The sequence below is a fragment of the Pteropus vampyrus genome, unplaced genomic scaffold (assembly GCF_000151845.1).
Source record: "Pteropus vampyrus isolate Shadow unplaced genomic scaffold, Pvam_2.0 Scaffold37, whole genome shotgun sequence".
In the NCBI taxonomy this organism is placed as follows: Eukaryota; Metazoa; Chordata; class Mammalia; order Chiroptera; family Pteropodidae; genus Pteropus; species Pteropus vampyrus.
This window is the reverse complement of record NW_011888818.1, coordinates 6,497,737-6,502,564: the sequence shown is the minus strand read 5'-3', so window position 1 is coordinate 6,502,564 and position 4,828 is coordinate 6,497,737. Positions and strand designations below refer to the sequence as shown.

General features: G+C 44.9%; 1 long non-coding RNA gene across 1 annotated transcript; it reads right to left on the bottom strand.

Annotated features, from left to right (window-relative positions):
• Positions 1-2,541: 2,541 nt before the first annotated feature.
• LOC111738347 lies at positions 2,542-3,742 on the bottom strand. The gene is made up of 3 exons (XR_002779820.1): positions 3,703-3,742; positions 3,462-3,595; positions 2,542-2,697 (listed from the first exon to the last, which is right to left on the bottom strand). It is a non-coding gene; the product is annotated as an uncharacterized LOC111738347 (long non-coding RNA).
• Positions 3,743-4,828: the final 1,086 nt, after the last annotated feature.

Genomic DNA, 4,828 nt, shown 5'->3' with positions numbered 1-4,828 from the left:
ATTGAGGTCTTGATGATCTGGAGAGCATTTTGAGAGGAAAGAATTTTGAGCTGAGGTGGCCTCTTGCTGGGGAGATGCAGGTCAGACAGGGGAGTAGAGATCAGCATATTGGAGAATGGCTCTAGGCTCCAGGCTTAAGAGAGAAGAAGAAACTATCTTTAGTTCAAGTCTTACCTTAAAACTTGGTTTGCTGTGTCTTTGATGTTTCTTGAGGCCCAGGGCTGGCCCTCCTTCATTTATATACCTGGCACTTATAGGATTTGCAGGGCCTGGAGCGAGAGTACAAATGAAGCTTCCAGCCGCTCCCTTCTCTTGCTTGCCCTGGCCCTATCCTGCATCTTCAGGAACCCTGCACACTGGCCTCAGCCACCCCTCAGGTCTAAGAGTTCACACACAGGCAGTAAGATCCACCCTCCAGACCCAAGGAAGAGGCCTGTCCAGGCCCTAGAAGTAGGCTCAGGGTATATGGACAGGGATTTCCAGCATCCCAGGTCCTGGAGGATGCCTGGAGGGAGGTTAGGACTCCAGATTGGCACATCCCTTTGGGCCCATACATTCCTTGCCAGAGCAGAACCCCCTCTAAAACGTAAGGCCTGTGGGTGGTACTATGGGAAAGAGTCCAGTCAAATTATCAATATAAAGGCATCGGGTAGAGCTGGAAAATCCAGGTATGAAAAACCAGATGGAAATCAGGGAAATCTATTCATGGTAAAAGGGTTTAAACAGGCAGAAGGGAGGCAGAGGTTGTAGTACCCCAGTAAGCAAGAAAGCGTAAGTACGTGGCATGTGATGGATAGGTGCGGAGGGAGATATCTTAGAGATGGGGTGTCTTGTCGCATGAAAGTTCATGGAGCTGGTTGTAAGTGAAAAACATCCTTTTCCAGACAATAATTCAAATCTGCAGCCTTCTACCAGAAGGCAGAGATATCTGTAGACTTGGGCAAAAATGTCCTCCTTAGCTTGATCATCAGACCATTATGTTCCACCCAGATTCAGGGACTCTAACCTCAACTCTTGCCTGGTTAGGTTTTGTTGAAATAGAACTTTTTAAATAAAAAGTCCCTCTGCAATAAGGGTAATGCAAAATCCATACCAATTGAGTGGTTCCATGAAAATATAACTCAGTACAAATACCCCTGAGAAAGTCATGCCGTGGAAAAGTGGAAGATGTGGAAGGAGTAGGGAGAGAGGGGGTGGCTGGCGGAACAACAGTCCCGAGGCAGATGGGGAAATTAAAGGACTAGGAATGGTTCTTCTTGAATAGAAGTGGGCATCTCATTCACAGAGATGGAGGAGAGATATGCCGAGTTTTCCCTTAACATAGCAGGTGTGATTGTCTACTGATGACCAATGGGAGCAACGTAGACTAGGGGGCTGAGAGTAAACGCTGAGATTTAAAATGTATTCCTATGCTTCTAACAAAATGACATGTCTCCTGCCCTACTCGGAGTAGCGCCACAGCTTCTACTGCCCCCATGAAAACGGGTCCCTGTGGATCCTACTATTGGCCTGAATGGGATCCCAGTTTACTACCTTCAGACTTGAATGCAAATTCCTGAGTGACACCCTTGCTGTCCAAACTCCTCTCTCATATAAGAGAGAGCCTGGGGGGCCAGGGACCCTTTCAAATGCTTTAAAAGTATTAAATTGTTTCCTCTTCAAGCAATCCTAGGAAGTAGGTTCTGTTATTATCTTCATGAGGAAACTGAGGCACCGAGAAGGTAAGTAACTTGTTCAAAGTCATTCAGATGGTAGATAGAAGAATAGACCTAGGATTACAGTCTTATGTAGTTGGTCCCAGAGTCTAAGATCTTAAGTTTCTTCAGTCAGAGAGAATGAAGGAAACTTGCAGAGCAAAGGAGAAGAGGAAGCTAAAGAGACAGTGAGAGACGGAGAGGTGTTTGAGTCCCTGGTTCTGCTCCTCCAGGTCCCTGGTTTCCTGGTTCCTGCTTTCTTGAGACTTAATTCTTCAGCTATGTCTTTGATGCTGTGAGATAACCCAGCGTCATTCTAATGAAAGGTGAAATTGGAGAGATCCAGCTGGAGGGGCTGAGTTGTTCCTGGCAAACTGAGGCTTCATTGAGCCCTGATGTCTGGGGATCTCTGGGGATGGGCTGTGGAGGTTACGAAGCCAGACTCGGCTTGGGAGTGCCCGCTATATTTGTCTCCTTTGTCCTGGACTTGCTTTTCCTGAATGTTCCTCAAGCTCTGTCCCATCGAGGTCCTTGTGGGTTTACCCACAGCCTGCCTGAGCCAGGATACTCTGAGTATCAGTTCCTTTTGGCTTTACCTCCCTCCCTTCTCTAGCCTGGGGCCTATTGGCTAGTGTTTCAGCCACATTCTCATCAACAACCCACCATTTGCTCTCCCTATGCACCTGCCAGGCCATTTCCCAACAGTGAAGTGGCTCTACTATTTGTTTTCTCTGCTGGAGTTCAGCTAGAGAAAATTTCACAGCCAGGTTGACTGGTCCCAGAATGAATTTATGATTTCCAACCTCAGCTGGTCCCAATGCTGTTAAAAAATCTTTTTATTCCTTCCTCAGTCAGTACTTTTCAGATACTCCATGCCAATAGCTCCGAGTTCTGCCCGCGCTCCTTGAGCTTCTTCTCCGCTCATTCTCTGTAATCTCCATTTCACAGCTGGGGGCAAGGATGGGATGCATATTGGCTGAGCAATTAGTGAAGGTGGTGCATGCTATGGCCATGAAAAGAAAGGAAAAGAAAGGAAATTAGAGGTCCTCAAATCACACTATGAAATTGGTGTTGGTGCTTTGGATCTGAGATATGCAAAGTCACTGAAGACAAGTTGGATCCCAGGCCTGGGTTATGATTTTAACATATCTGGAAAGAATGAATCCCTTTGTAAGTGCCTTTATAAGTGCCATGAAAACCTAGGGAAAATGGAGTCCCAGAGGCAATCTCTAGGGTTAACCATTTTAGTTGTTGAACAATTGCAGTTGATCACACACATACTCACTGGATCCCAATGGGACTCCAGTGAGAAGGAAAATGTGGAAAACTTGAGCTTTATAATGCAGCAGCTGCAGAATGGAGGAAACAGTGAAATCCGAACACTGCGCTCATCAACCTTTCCAAAACATTTGACACAGTCTTCAGCACTGGAGCTCTGACAGCTAAGAAGCAAGGTTGGTAGCTCTGAGTCAGCTGCTTTAGACAGGTTTCCGTGATGCTGTCAGCTCCCAAATTTGTATCTCTAGCCCTCTTACTTGAACTTCAGACTTGTGTATCCAACTGTTTATGCAACATTTGCTCCTGAGTATTAAAAAGCTATCTCAAATTAAGGATGACCAAAATTGAACTCTTTCCTCTGCCTGAAATGTGCTTTATTTACAGTCATCTCTTTCACAGCTAATGTTCATGGTGCAGCTAAAATTGCTTGTCAGCATCTAATGAAGAAACCTCAGTGATCAGGAACTGCTTTTCCTGCCACAAACTTACCTTACTTTAATAGCTTGCTTCCAATCCTTCGTGGGCAGTCCCAGGATCCAGTCTCTCATCCTGGAGAAGGCCGGGCTGGGCTGCCCAGGACCTGATGATGTCAGAGAAGGAAGCTCAAGGGTCATTCTGGAAGCCTGGATTCAGTTAAAGCAAGAAAACAGAGTGGTGACCAACCATAATGACTTGGGTTCAAGTCCCAGCTTCACCACTTACTAGCTGTGAGAGCAGGCAAATTATTTACCTTCTAGGAGATTCAGATCCTCCTCAGTAAAATGGTGATTTTAACAGTATCAACCTGGGGGAGAGGAGTGTTGATTAAATGAGGATATATATTGTTACTGGTGCATAGTGAAATCTCAATTAACTACTGATGGTTACTCTTTCCTGAGCCAGACATAAAGAAATGAAATTGATTTGAGAGCCTAAAGAAATTCTCCTGAAATTCATAAACAGCCATACATAAAGTAGTCATTGAAGAGCTGAAATGAAAAAGATTATTTTCCCATAAATATTGGTGCTTCACTTCATAGTTTTTCACATTATTCATCCCTTAATTCAACACACATTTATTTACTACTCGCTATGTGCCAGACACCGCTCTAAATGCTAGAGGAAAAAAATCAGTGAACAAAGCAGACAAAAATCCCTGTCTTTCTGGAGCTAATTTTCTGATGGGGGTCAGATATTAAACAAAATAAATAAGTTATATTTTAGGTTGGAGGGTGAAAGAGAAAGCACATAACACCATATTTTGAGATGGGAGAAGATACAAAACTATCTTAAAATATAGTCCCAGCCCTCCAAAAATGCACAATCTGGTTAAGGAGACAAGGTGGCATTCACATGTCAATCAGTGATGAAATAAACAAGGCTGAATGGCTTATATGAATGGCCGATAGAGACAAGCAATGGTCTAGAAAGTCAGAGAAGCTGCAGAGCAGGGGAGGGCTGCGGCCCAAGGATTTGTTGGCAGGAGTGGTCTGAAAAAGTCCCATGAAGGGAGTGGAATTTAGTTGGAAATAGTGAAGCAAGTTTCCCCCCTGCCTTTCCTCCCCTTCTTTTAGCTGCCAGGAAACAGCTCATGTTGCAATGCGCTAAGATGAAACATTAATCATGGCCTTTTCCAGGAATATGCTGTAATGAGAAGACACTGTAACAGGAACAGAAAACCATCACAGTGGCTTCAGTGGAACCCCACATGGCCAGTCAGAATGGACTGGAGGAACACAGCTTTCAGGTCAAGGCCAGGCTTTGAACTCAGTGGAAACCAAACTCTTGGAGACTCAGAACAACCTCTGCCTCCAAATCTTTGTAGCATGAAAATGTGAGCAGGCCACAGGGACCCTGTTAACCAGCAGGAGCTACCA